This window comes from Wasmannia auropunctata, unplaced genomic scaffold (genome assembly GCF_000956235.1).
Source record: "Wasmannia auropunctata unplaced genomic scaffold, wasmannia.A_1.0 LD335980.1, whole genome shotgun sequence".
NCBI classification, from domain to species: Eukaryota; Metazoa; Arthropoda; class Insecta; order Hymenoptera; family Formicidae; genus Wasmannia; species Wasmannia auropunctata.
In genome coordinates, this window is record NW_012026910.1 from 262,008 (window position 1) to 277,418 (window position 15,411).

At 42.9% G+C, this 15,411-nt stretch overlaps 1 pseudogene; it reads right to left on the bottom strand.

The window, feature by feature from the left end:
* Nucleotides 1-4,092: 4,092 nt before the first annotated feature.
* Nucleotides 4,093-6,307, bottom strand: LOC105454626 (annotated as a pseudogene).
* Nucleotides 6,308-15,411: the final 9,104 nt, after the last annotated feature.

A 15,411-nucleotide genomic window follows, 5' to 3' on the forward strand; every position in this document is an offset into this window, starting at 1 on the left:
ATACATCGTTTGTCTAATTTGCTACAATTTTCGCGTATTACATTGCATCTTTATAATTGATCAAATTGTTAATGATAATTTTCATCATTATGGCAATCAGAATTCGTTATCTTTGATCGCGACTCAAGGGAATACATATATCACAGTCCACGAGAGTTACTCGTGGGAGATTTAACATTCGTTTGTGAATATAATTGATCGCGAATACACCTACCGCTGGCGCTATAATGTCTTCAAATTGAAGTTGCGAAGTACCTAAATGTAATAGCGTAATGATATTAAACACATGGTTACTCGAACGTAACACGTTAGCGTAAACGTCGTGCCGTAATTTCATGCTCCACCGCGCATTATAATCGCTTCGATTATCGATCTCTTGTTAGAAGTACTGTTAGGTATACAGTTCATTTCTCTACGGAGGCCAAAGCGATTCCGGCCGAAAGAATTTGTTCGGTCGCGAATTCCATTCTTAAGGCGTATCTACATAAGTCGCAAACGCAAAACGCAAACGCGGACGTTTCTCTCTTTCTTTTCTTTTTTTTTATGTTTCTTTCCTTTTTTTTCTCCGCGTTTGCGTTTGCGTTGTGCGTTTGCGACCTATGTAGATGGGGCTTTAAAATTCAATTATATATCGCTGCACCTTAAGCTGCAAAAAAAATTTGACGGCGACACGTGTGCGTTTTAACGCGATGGAAAAGCTCGAACAATAAGAATCGCGCGGCCGATCTAGAAAATGTGTTTGTCATACCACCCGGAGGGAGGGGAAAAGGATCGTGTGGGCGCTTTCACGCTTTCGGACCAGAAGTCCGTCCGCGACCGGGATGATATCACGATCGCCGCGCGAGAGACAATGTCCGAATAACGGCCTCGAATCGGAGCCGTCCGATTTTTGAAGGAGGCCGGCGTCTGACCTTTCGAAAGTGTTTTTTCCCTGCCTCCTCTGCGTGCCTGGCCGGCATTCTCTCTCTCTCTCTCTCTCTCTCTCTTCCTCGTTCGGGTAGAAAATAAAAAAAAAAGAAGCGATGTTCCCGTGAAAGTTGCCTCCTGGCTACTACGGAGTGCCCGTCTCCACACCGCCGCCTCCCTCCCCGGCGATCCTTCCCTAACTTACCCTCCCCGACCCTCCTTCGCTCCGCACCAACCTCTTACCCCGTTTTCCCCGCGAGCTTCCATCAAGCCTAGCCCTATTTCGCGTGTAAGGTTTCTCCTCAAGTTTCAGTTTCAGTTTTCCTCAAAATTACGCAAATGTTTTTTTCGTTACGTCCTTAGCGTTTCTTCGAAACCGGGAAAGTTCTGTTTAAGTATTCCTGCAGTTTCAGGTCAAACTTGCCAGTGTATTAAAAGCCGCGGTACTATATTATAAGTTATAAGTCGTTTTTTTTTTTTTTTAAAGGATTGTGTGGGATCAACATAGAGGTAAGTTTTTTTCGTTGGAGTTTCTCTGCTTCGATTCAATTCGGACGCGGCGCAACGCGGAAAGAGACAAAGCGGCTAGAACTCACGAACTCGCGCGTATAGGACGCTTGACTTATTCACGTCGTGAATTCGAAGTGATTTGAATCGTCGTCCTATTCCCATCGTTACTCGCGTCACGTGCACGTGAGAGCCGCAGGTGCAAAAGAGAGGAGAGAGAGAGAGAGAGAGCACGCATACGTACACGACTGTCGCGCGAGCATGCCGACGAGCGCTTCCCTTTCTTCCTTTTCATTCGTTTTCTCGTCTTCTCTCCCGTTAAACTCTCGTGTCAATGAGCAGAGGAGCCTCGCTTTCGCTTGTCGTCTCATCTTTCCCCTCCGGGCAATTTCGAGCAACAACCAGCTGTTCGGTGCTGTTGATGCATGCGACGTATATACGCTTTTCATCACGCGTGTCTGCCGCTCGGTAAACGATAGCCGAGACGCATTTTCTCTCCTTTCAACCATTATCTCTTAATCCTTTATGAAACAAAGAGGAACTTCAAACTCTCCCGCCTTTCTTAAGTTTTATTCCCTTTAATTTACATTTCCTTCTTTTTCAAAAACTATAAACTGTAAATAAAACTAACAAACGATGAGAATTTTTTTCTCTTAATTTATAAAGAAAATAAATATTATATTATTATAACAAATATATGTAATATAGTAAATATATGTCTCAGGAGTGTTTGATAACTAGCGTTTAGAAATTCAGGCAATAAAGAGTTAGAAAGAATGTGCTGAGTTAAAAAATTGCGCTGAGTAATAGTCGTCAATTTCACACGTTACATTCAGGCGTATCGTCATTTAACGCCCAATTTGATTCCATTATGAACAATAGAAAGAATAGAAAGAAAGATTAGAATAGAAAGAATATTATGTATGACATATATATGTATACCTAGAGTGCACTTGTTTCTTTTCATTCACAACCGTTGATCGAGTGCCTTAATTCGTTTGCGAAACAGATCTTAATTTCGTGAGAAATTGTATCGCCTTAATAATTGAGATACTAATTAGTCGTCTCACATTTAAATAGGATTTTTTATAGGAAACACGCGTGCAAATATCGCGCGTGTCCTATACATTTCCCATGCGCATGCCTAAGAAACGCACAAGCATTATTCGCGCCTAGTCATCGTGGGAAATCCTTCTGCGCTACTTTGCGGATTCCATCGGATCTCATCGTCGAGCAGCCTCGTCGAGGCCTCTTCGAGAAGTGTTCTTCGAGATAGAGAGAGCGAGAATAAAAAAAGAGGGAGAACGAGAAAGAAAATGAGAGAGAGAGAGAGAGAGAGAGAGAGAGAGAGAGAAAGAGACAGTGGCAAGGGAAACGGTTGAACGAAATCTGGCGACGCGGAGCGTCGTTCTCGTCTCTTGATTAGCGGTTGTTTAGGAGCAGTGAAAGTTTCTCCAGCGCGCTCGCGAGAGATGCGCTGCCTTTTTGGAAAGAGATAAACGCGGCTTCCTCCCGCCTTCTCGCCTCCCCCGCCCCCTTTCTACCCTGCTCTTGCCACCGCTGTTCTCTTCTCTCTTTTTCTCGGCGCGAGAATTGACGAGAGAATTGTTGTCGTCGTCGCGCAATACCTCGGCGCGTTCTCATGCGGAAACGCACTGAGAAAGGAAATCGTCGCCACGGGGAATTAACCCCGTGGCCCACCTGTCCGACGAAACCGGGACCAAGAGCTGGAGTCTCCCTCCCTCCTCCCCTGCCCCTTTTCCCCGCTCTCCCCGAGCGTTCCGCAAAATGTCAATTGATACTCTCGCTGCACGCAAAATGTGTCAATTACGCGTGCGAGCGTGGAGCGACGCGCGGGGTATAAATCGGGATTAAAACGCCGCGTAGGCACCGATTGGCGTGAGATTAATCGTCTGTAAAAATGGCGTTGCGAATTTCTACAGAGAGATCGCGCGCGTGATTGACTCGCGATTTTTTTCAATCGCGAAATTTAGCGTGAACTTTATACTTCGTAATCTCGTTTAGAAAACTGACGAGATTTCGACGAATTTACTTGGATTGTTTCTTTCGAATCTTTATCGAAATAAGGAACAATTTAGGCAAATTTGATAACGGAAACGGAAGACGCTTCCGAATTCTAGGATTGATTCAAAATGGAAAGGAGTACAATATAATTAAGTTGAGACGCGTAGACATGGTTTTATGTAAAAATACATAAAAAAGCTTTATTTCGCCACCGTTTTCTTGCAAAAAATAAGTATAAAAAAACATCTCTCCTTCGCTCTAGTCGTCGTAAACATCATCATCATCGTTATCATCATCATCATCATCATCGTCATCATCGTTATTATTGTCGTCATCATTATCGTGGTAGTCGTCGTTGTGATCGATATCATCATTGTTCTCCTCATAATCGCCATTATCATCATCATCATCATCATCGTCGTCGTCGTCATCGTATTCAACATCGTCATCATCATCGCCGTCTTCAACTTCGTCATCGCTGTCGTCTTCTTCTCTCGGCGATCGCGCGTACAACACAGCGATACGTCAATACGGCAAGTATCGTCGTCGCTGATCATGTTAGAGGTATGTGAGCGGTGTGTGCGTGATGTGTATGTTTGGTGAACGGGGGGGTAGGACGGAGGGTAGGCCGCGACGGGGGTAGCGGTGAATTGACTAGTATGGCCCGGATCCTCCACCGGGTGCCCCGTAACTCGTGCTGGGTCCGCTTGGTCCGGTGCCGCCGATTCCGCCGCCGTGACCGCCGCCAATGCCACCGCCGATGCCACCGCCGCCAATTCCGCCGCCGATGCCACCGCCGCCGATTCCGCCGCCGATGCCACCGCCGCCGTGACCGCCGCCGACGTAACCGCCGCCACCGGACGTAACTTCCTTCTGCAATGTGAAGAAAAAAAAGAAAATTAAACAATTGAGCATTCGGTTAAAAATTTTCGAGTTTAAAATGTCGCGCCTCAAGCTTCCCGATCCCTTACCTGCGTCTTGTATTTGATAAAGTAGACTTCCGGTTTGCTGGGCTGAGTGGGCGTGATGGTGGGTAGGCTGATCTCGGGCGCCTCCTCGGGTTTCTTGACCAAAACGTAGATGAGCGTTTTCTGCTCGTCCTGCTGCAACGCCGGGATCACCGGAGCGGTCGGGGTCGGCGGAGTGGGCGCCTTGATGAAGATGATCTTGTAGTGCTTCTGCGCCGGGGCCTGCGGCGTGAGCGGCCTGATCGGTCTGTCCTCAGGTGCCTCCGGGGGTGGCACGTGAACGTAGATGTGTTTCTGAATGAGCGAGCCGCCGCCGCCGACGTAGCCGCCGAATCCACCGCCTCCGCCGCCGCCGCCGCCAATCCGCTGATACCTCCTATACCGCCGACGCCGCCGCCAAGACTTCCTCCTCCAAATGAGCTGACGCCACCGTCGGCGATACCTCCTATACCGCCGATGCCGCCGCCAAGACTTCCTCCTCCCAATGAGCCGCCGCCACCTCCAAATCCACCTCCAAATCCACCTCCAATTCCACCTCCACCGGAAGGAGCACCGTAGCTACCGCTTGGCTGGCTTGGATAGGAGTATCCGGCTTCCGGCCGCGCCATCGCCGTTGCGGCGAGCGCCAGAATCTACGATATTGCGAGAATATCGATTGAATTTTTATTTCCGCTGTTTAGATATCAAATTAGAGATTCTCGCTTCGACGTTCGAGCTCCGTTTTATCATTTCTTTTGTTTTATCAGTTCTTTTGGATTCTTTTCGCGCGTACGGGGGGATTTTCTAATTAATTCTAATACGTTTATTTATACGTTACGGTTCTACAATTAATTTACATACTCTCTAGACTCGGAGTTATTCTACTTTCTTTCTATACTGCAATTCATACTATATTGCAATTTATTATAATTATTATGCAAAAATTGTGTGCTATTGTGAAATTATAATATAGCTCGCAAATAAGTCAAATTAAACTCGTTAAAGTTGAATTCTTAGTATTTTTCACATAGAAGAGACGTACATATGTGAAAAAATGCATTACTTGTTTGGTTTATATTAATATAAACCGTTATCATGCCGTTTTTAATTAATACAATAAACAAAAATATATCTCTTAATACAATAAACTTAATACAATAAAAGAAGACAATATAAACGCTTTCATGTAATTTTTTTTTTTAATGAGCAATGATTCTTGGTTTTCTTCTGCTCATTTGTTCTTAAACTCTCGCAAACGAAACAATAAAAAGGTATCTAAAGAGCAAGCAGTAAACGTTTTAGAAGTGTTTCCGGAAATGCACGACGGTGGATTTACGAGCACGTGGAACGCATCCTTTTTTTTTTTACAGTCACCGACCACGCTTAACGTTTCATCGTGTTAGTATTACGTAAACCCGAGAGAGAGAGAGAATCTTGAGAATCTCTATTTAAATTCTTTTCTTCCTGTTTTTCGTCCTTTTTTTCTTAATTCGCGCGAACGGAACTAGAGAAGTGGCACAATCACTGAACCGGTTCTCGGGTTAGTCACTATCACGGAGTACATTGACACCGCACACAATACTCCCTGTGCACCCTCCCCTCTCTTTTACTTTCTCCCGCGTTCTCCCTCCTCCCGCCCTCGGATGAAACCCTCGATCCCGGTTTCGATCTCGATCTCGATCACGATGAATTCTCCTCGTTTTTCGCACGGTCTTATCATCCTCCAAAAAAAATCCCCCCCGTACGCGCGAGAAGAGAAACAGAGAGGAGAATTCGAATAAAAAAAAATAAAAGACAGCGACGGAAAGGAAGAGAAGAAGAAGGAGCGAGAAGAGTTGAGGGAGAGGAGGGAGAGGAGGAAACGAGAAATCGGGGAAACGAGAAATCGCCGTGGACGGGCTACTCACCACGAATGCCCTCATGGTTGCTGCTGTTCCTTGATTTGAGGACTGATGCTCCGCGGATGTCTTGAAGCCCCCTTTTATACGGGCCAGCTTGGGGGCCCCACTCGATGCCTCGACCCATCACCTATGAGATGCGACGGAGCTATTGCAAATCTCTCTCCCTCTCGCTCTCTCTCTCTCTCTCTCTCTCTCTCTCTCTCTTTTCTCTTTTCTTTCTCTCTTCCGCTGTTTCTTCTTGGGATACGCAGCTTGCCGTACGCATCAGCTCAAATTTGTCTCTGTACTTTCATTGAAATTCGCATCCATTCGATCCATGGAATAGGCGTCCACTCGTGACACACATGTGTCACGTAGATTCAATGACGAATGAGCGTGAGAAATGGACCATCTTATATCACGAAGATCGCAGGAATTTATCTAATTGCTTCGACATTACACGCGATCACCATAATAAGATGGCTATATATGTATTGCTGACAAAAAAGCCAGCCTTTCAACGAATTGATTTTTATTATCACTGCTGATCCAGCCGAGACGTTCTAATTAATTTTAACGACTGCACGGTGTTCTTGTACAAGTTCAGATAAAAAGTATTTTTGCAGCGTTACGTTATTCTTAATAAAGATCAGCGCATACGTTGTGTAGTTATAAAATATCACGAAATGAGACTTCGTTGACTGTACCTTGAATGTCACATTTCATAAAATTGTTAACGACAATAAACTTTTCAACGATATCGCGCAGTCATTACATTACTTATTACAAGACTTTTACGAAGGAACGCAATCTTTCGTGGATATTTAAAAAAAAAAGACTATAAATGCAGGCATTATACCACCCGCAAATTATGCTGCGGTTTGCCATAAAAGTTCCACTTCCTGCAGCCTCCTATATAACTGCAACTTCCTATATAAGTCGATGTCCGCCCACGAAAACGTCGCTTTCTTTAATTCCAAAATTTTCTCACGGCCAGGTAAAGTGTCGATTGAAATTATCGTCGGCGATCTGAGAACGCTAATATTGAGACGGAGCAAAGAGATCTTCATTACCGCGGTTTTCTTTTCGTATCATCTCGTGCACGCGTGTATATGTATTCGGGTAAACAGTATATAGCTGACGACGAGTATACACGGTACAATGACACGTAACAATACGAAACGCGAGAGTGGATCTTGCGCAGGATAGTTAAATCACGCTTAAGTGCAGCCACGCGTTTCGGAAAAAGAGTGAGAACCGAGGGCAGGCTGAATCACGAGAAACCTCTATACAACTCGAAACACGGATTTGTAGAGCGATGATGATAACCGATATTCCACGACAGCGCTATTCAAGCCCGTGGGAAAAATTGAAATTGAGTTTTTACGGCCGCGTGTAGACTCATTATCGTGCGTGTGCGTTTCACGTGCGTTTAAGAAGCGTGATTTTTCGGCGCACATTGTAGAAAGCGTAACTGGCACGTCCGACAGCTGCCTCGTTGGAATCCATAAAACGCTCGACAGAACAAATTTCGTCCGATTACGTTGTATTACGTTATATTGATGTGCCACTCGAGAGATTTATGCAATTCTAATTCGTACATACGACGTACGAAGATCCCAGGATTTATAATGCGATTATGTTTCGTGAAAGGTTCTAAAAAAAAACGCCACAGTCGACGAAGATATCAATCTTTTCTCGTGAAAATCTGCAAAAGAATTTACAGTAAGTAATAAATTTTAAACGAGGCTTCTGTTACACGTAGAAATCTGCATAAACGTCTCATTTGTCATTTATCTTATTTTTTTCAATTGAGACGCGGACGTTTTGCGGCTGACTACAATAAGTCAGGGCTTTCCAAACTCGTGTTAATCGCACACACAACCCACTTTTTAAAATGACAAACATCCGCGATCCATCTAACTTTAGTAAGTATGAAAAAGCAGGAGGACAAGTAAAATAATTATTTATTTATTTACCACACTAGACGGCTTTTGAATTGAACATACAATTTTATGAATCAATTTCTAAGGTACATAAAATGAGAGGTATGTGTGAGAAATGTCCTTGTTTCAGCTGTTTTTATTGATGATAGCTTTAACATTGACACTAATGCGAGTTATTTTTAAAACGAAAGGAGCTTGATTGTGTAGTTTATTCCGAAATTTGATTTTGGTTTCTACTGTCGTTGAAATTCAACTCAACAAATGATACATAAGACTCTACACGATTTTACATCTTTTACGATAAATAGAAATCGCACAAACGCAAGTTTGTATAGCTATACGCGAAGTAACGAAGTGTTATTTAATATTCTAAATTTGTTCGCAACCCACCGGTGGTTTGCAACCCATACAACACTTTGGGAATCTCTGAACTAAGTACTTAATTCGCGGTAACCGGGTGCTTTCCGCCACTGGTGGTTAAAACAATGGAATTGGCTGCTTCCGCGATCCGGCGAGGCCGAGAAAACGAGCAGGAAGAGAAAATAACTTAAAAATTTCGATTGCAACTTCCTCGAAAATGCCTCACGTTCATGCATACTACATAAGAGATGAGAAAGGGAAAAGATCAGAGAAAAAAGAGGGAGGGGGAGAGAGAAAGATAGAGGGAGAGAAAATGAAAGAGAGAGAAAGATCGATAAACTCATTTTTTTTTAACCGATATATCGTTATTTAACATAGAAAATTATAGAAGATATAATTCTATGAGCACGTGCCGACTCGTTCTGCAATGATGCGCGGTGCTTTTGCCGCGCGGCGGCGCAGAAAAGTAGATCACGAGCAGAACGAGTTCCCCAATTCGGATCGACGCGATCATCGGTCGACGAAAAGTTAGCCTTGCTAAGTGACGGTATCCTCTCACGCACGTTCGAGGTCCACGACTTCTCTTCCTCCTCCCCCCCCTCCTCCTCGGTCAACATGTATACATAGATATAGACGAAGAGAGGCTACGGTTTCGATGAACGGATTCAAGAATGACATAATAACGAAACTGACACAGGCTTCCGCGCAGGTTCTTTTGCTCCTCTTCTACGCAGCCTCATAAGATACATAAACGCTGTATCATTCTATACTCCTAATTTCAACAGCTATACAAGTCAAATGAAAATAGAATAGAACATCGAGAAAGTTAATTTCGTATGTTGTGGAATTCCATTTTATCTTGTAATGTAAATTCGATTACCAATCATTGTCGTTAAAATTAATTTCGTCCGTAGTTTGCAGAATTATATAATAAAATAAAACAATATGGTTAAAAGTTGAGAAAGAATAATATAATTAAAATTGAAAGAGAGAGAGAGAGATGCAAAAAAACGTCAACTTAAAATAATGACCAAGAGAGAGATTTCGGTCTCAAAAGGCACACTCGCTACGAATTTCTCTCGGAGAATCGGAGAATCCTTACATATCAGAATGATAGATTACAGTAAAAGTAGATATTCCTTTCGTCTGATATTTCGATGAAGAATCTAGAGCTGGTGACAAGTCACAATATTATCGTCGGCCTTCATTGCGAAACTGAAAGTCTTCCTTGGCCGCGCAAAGAAGTTTTTGCCACGCAAAAGAAAGAGAGGAAGAAAGAGAGAGGGAAAGAAAGGGACCTCGAAATCCATTTGACCCGAATATTCGATTCGACCGAGACGCGCGCTGCTTCTCGTTTTCTTCTTCGTTTCCCGGTCGAGGAGGAATTAAACTTTCGAAGGAAGGCAACGGGAATCTTCCTTCCTTTGTCGTGTTCTCCTCCCTCTCACTGCCTGAGCGAATTCAACGGATCTAGATCTTTATCGATCGCTCGGGATCCTGCGATCGACGGCGGCCATTGAGGCCGAGGACGAGGCACGCGAGAGAGAGTCGCGCCAGCGACACGACTCGTCGTGTACCACGCGATCCCCTGATTGAAGAGAATTGAACCGTGTAGACGACGCAAATCGTTTACAGAATTTGTCACGTTATTTGACAAACGATACGTTTTTTTTGCTAGAGATTAGCTTACTCGCTCCAATCATGCATTTAGATATACTAAAAGATATAAAAAAAAAAACATAATAAAATAAATAGATAATGAAATCAACTCTTGTTTTTTTTTTCGCCAAATTAAGATACTGCAATTTTATCAATGTGGAACTAACTTATTAATTAATGAACGATCTTAAAAACAGAAACTTCGTGTGATAAAATTTTGTCACAACTTTGTAAAAACTCCCGCGATACAGATACCGAAATTTATATTATAGCGAAAAAATGTCATTGGCCAGCGGATGTCTTAACTTTTTCCGTAGAGCGTCGCATAATGTAAACGTAACGTAATTTGCGTCATGTACATTACGGGCAGATTAGACGTCACGCTCGTCGCGAATGTGGAATACCGTGAATAGTGCCTCCTTTTCCGCGACCGTTGTGCAACACACGTGTGTATGCACGCAACTTTGTGCCAGCTATTATGCGTAAGTATCTTAGAATATAATGATAATGATAGGATACGTCCTCGTAAATTTTACGCTCCCTCGAGGCAAAACGCTAAACCCAGCTAAACGCGTCGAGTCGCGTACACCTACGAGGCAGTGAAATCCTCCATGTGGTTCCCCGCGAGATCGTGGCGAATAGCGTATACATAGTACGTGTGTCCCGCGCGCAGAAGAGTCGATTTTGCGTAACGGATATCTGCCGCGAATATAAATACCGCGCATAATGGACCGTATAGGAACCGATAATTTCCTCATTGAGAACGTCGGACACAATATCGCCGGGGAGGATTTTTTCCCTCCCCCTCGACCCTCCCTCCCATTCGACGGTTCAGAGAGCGGGGTATATAAATTAACGTTGTGCAATATTTATTGCGAGACGTAATCGAGCGAAAAGCTATAAGAAATTGTACGTAACGGGGAGACTCGTTAGAAGGTGAAGCGAAATAGGAACTCGCTCGATCCGGCCCGCGCGAGTGCAGATTCCGCGGACTGCATAGCGCGTCTCCATTCCCGCGCGGCCAAAGGTGCGGCGCGGCGCGAGCTAGGTCTATTAAACGCGAAATAAATATAGCGAGAGACACCGCGCGGGCTTCTTGGGTGCCTCGGCCGCCTCGGCGTGACACTCGGCGAATGATGTTACATGCAAATGATGTTCCGCGAGCGATTGAATTCGTGACGAAAATATCCCGGTACATTGTACACCCTTTATAGCCGCGTTCCCACCCCGGGGGGGAAAATAATTAGATACTCGTAATAATTTCTCAACGCGAGGCAATTTCAATTACCGAGCTTGTGCTAGATTGAACATCCTCCGCAGCATCTGAATTTTTGTCACGAAATTATATATATAGGTACATTCGTGTAATAGGTACACGAAGTGCTTTATATACGTATATATACGCGCTCCACGCGTGGGCTAGACGCGTTTCTCGAGGACGACGAGAACAAGCCTCTTCTATTCGTTGACCCGGGAAGGAAGACCTTTCTACCTTCGAGCGCTGTGGCATATCTCGCGGGGACGTCCGGTTAAATCGCGCGCGATCGAAATTTTCCCGTTCACCTCAGGCCTTACGCGGCTTAATTACATGCGCCTCCGCTCTTCCTCTCGGCTAACTGTTCAGTAAGAGCATCGTGCAACGAGGAGGTCTATTCTCCGTCCACCGTTTTTCCATCTCGTCTTCTCAAATCTCATCTGTCGCACCGTACCCGAATTCCGTTGCAGGTTTCGGTCGTACTCTGATTATATTCATTTCTGTCTTCGCGAAGGCATTTTAGTTTACTTATCTAATTTGTCGAAAAATAATGGTTTATGTATATAAAAAATACGGTAAGAATGAAATTTCAAGGGAACTATTCATTTAAACGTTGAGTTATATAGAAGTAAATAAATCAAATGAATTAAAAGTAAAATTAATTAAATTAAATTAAATTAAAGTAAGAAGCATTAAATTATTATGTAAATTATAAACAAAAAATAATTAAGTGTATTAAATTATTAAAATAATTAAATTATAAAAGTAAAAGTTATTGAAGCACGAAGCAAATTGTAATAGGCTTAGATTAGGCTGGAATATTAAATTATAATTTTAAATTACGTAAAAAGGATAACGGTGCAGCGTTATGTTGTAAGCTGTAGGATTAAAGGCGACGCGATCGCCGATACTGACACATGTATTCATACGGCGACGTTAAAGTCTTCTCTCCTTCGTGTTCTCTTTATCGGTTCATTCGATTTGTCAGTCTGGCGTCATATTTCCGCGGGGATAATCGCGTTATAATTGTAATGCCGCGAGGAGAGAAGAGCGCTAACGCAGCCAGACTTGCCCGAGTGCCAAGAGTTATCCTTATCTAACACTTTCTCTCCTTTCCAATACTGTCGTCAGTATCCGAATGCCGGTCGAGCGCTCATCTCACGCCGCGTATTAAATAAAATCACCTTTACGAATTTTCGGTTAAACCAATATACCAGGCTAATTGCGTAATGCGCGCCGTGCATCTCCCCGAGTCTATAACCGCGTTGATTTCTTATTTATTGCGGTACTATATCAGAGAACTCTATCAGATAATTTTACGATGACTCTCTCTTTCTCTTTCTCTCTCTTCCTTTCTCTCTCTGTTTTTCTGTATGATATCTTATATATGATATCTTACGAAATTTTTATATTAGGAAAAGATATGGAGAGAAAGGGAGAGCTGCTATAAAAATAAAAATTATTATAAATTGATTTACGTTAGAAATTAAATATAATATTGCATCATTAAACTGCGATATACTCGCTCTTTTAACTGCGGGATACATTAAAATATTGATCTATAGATGCGCAGATAATCGTCTGGGTAACGTTAACGGCGCCAAGGCGAGTTTCTTTCTATCGAGAAGGAAAGAGATTCTTACGCTCGAGAGAAAGAGAGAGATTCCACCTGTTCTTTAAAACTTCCGTAAACTCAGAGAAACGGAAGCACCTCGAGCCCACTTCCTGGGAACTCGATATCACGCTCGGGAGCCTCGTCGTATTACGATTAATCGGCGCAATCATCGCGTAATTCTCACGTATGCTGATGTAATCTTAAACAGCCGATGCGACATGATTCGTCCTTTAATGGATGAAGTAATTGGTGCGCAACATCGAGTTCTTAATATCTACCATTGCTCACGCCGTAGTCTTCTCGAGGTGAACAGTTAATATTCTTTCGCTCCTCAATATTTTTACTGCACTGTAAAATATACACACATATATGTCATACAAGATATTTAAACACACAAGGATAAATTCAATGTGATTATCATTGAGCATAAAAACTGATGTCCATTTAAACACTATAGAATTTATATAAAAATATAAATATATAAAATATAATTATATTTTATTTTATTTCTTCTTAAAAAATATATACAATAAAATTGATTGAGAGGATTATCAATCTCCATATGCCTAATCTCGTGTCCATAAAATTCTATCGATTCTAGACTTAATTCTAGAATTAAAATGGCTCTACAAATATACACACAATAATTGATAACAATTGAGACTGAACTTTATATCAGTATCTGATTTTATATCAGTATTTCATTTTTCAATTAAAATAAAAAAATATTTTTAAAATTTAAGATAACAATGTAAGAATAATCGCGTACAATGCTCTTGCGCCGCGACAGGCTGTGTTAGGTGTTAATTTGTTTCACGCAAGCGAATGGAATTCGCTCGCTCACATAAAGTCTGAGCGCTGCAATGTTTATCAGTCGGATGGACCATCGTATACGTGGGGTATATCGTGAGAAACGGCGTGTTGTATAATAGCGCCGTACCGATCCTCGCTATAACAGACGGATATAAACCGTAGGCCGAAGCGGTGGCGGGGCGTTATATACTTTCCAGGAAGTATCCAAGGCGGAAGGGGTACGTGGTCACCGGGGTCAGGAAAATCGATACGTGCGCAAGAAGCTGCATCACGACTCTGCATCTTCGTTCGGTACAACCGACACCGCGCGATTTCTTCCGGTAAGAAATATCTCTCCCAATTCATCACCTGGCGAGTTAGACCTCTGTTTGCATTTAAGTTTAAGTTTCCGGCATGAAGGATAATTTTTTGGAGTGACGGGAAGAGGGGGGGGGGCGGCGGGTGGACGGTAAAATTATATAATGTATTAATGATATTTCGTAGCATGTAACGTCGTCAATAAGTCTTTTTATCCAATGTAAATAACTTGTTAGAGATGCTCCCAGATACGCGCTGAAAGAAAATGTTTGAATCTCGAAAGGCGCGAGCCCAAGCGCCGACGAAGTTAGAAAATCGCGTGCAACCGTGAACTCCCACGCTGACGCGAAGTTAGAAAACAGCGGGTCTGAAGAAAGGGGGAAAAAAGAAGGAATCTCCCGCGGGTGACATAACGTATTGTGAACGGCGATCGAAGCGAAATCGTTGGCGCCAGTAGCATACCGGGAAGTGAGGAGAAGATGCGTCAATAATAGACGAAACCGGTGGAGTATACTGAAAAGCTGTGGGAGCGCGGTGCCAAGCATCATCGACGGTGGTAGGAATGTTTCTATGGCCGAAGAAAGTTAAGAATTTTCACCTCCTAGAGAAAGCACACCGCATGACGCATGTAGATATTACGCCACGTAGAATGAATTTCCCCCCTTGCCTCGACGGCCTTCGATCCGCCGGATCGGCGGCGCGCGTACATCGCCAGGACAATACAATCTTCTCTCACTGGGTCGTCACCTATCGTCGCGTTGAAACTTCCTTCTCTTTATCTATCTTCCATTCTCTATCCTTTTGTACAACAATAATTATAACGATAATAATACTTTATTTATATTTACAGACGAGGCGCAAGCAAAGCTATTGCTATAATGCCTTCCTGTAATAAAAGCAAGAAGATCACAAAGCGCAAGGTGGATAAATTGTGTAAAATAAAAAGACGATGAACAGAAAAAAAAACAAATCGCAGAACAGAAGATTAATCAGGTGGAACGCAAGCAGAAATCAAATGAGAATATATATATGTATACAATATTGATTGGATCTATAAAAAAATTCCTCTTATTTCCCTCATCATTATTAATTCTATACTATTCGTTTCCAAGCTGTTCGAAAATTGTGATGCACACAACGTACTATGCAAATTCGAGATTGTACATCTTTTCGAAGAAAGCGCGCCCGCTTCTCTCATCTC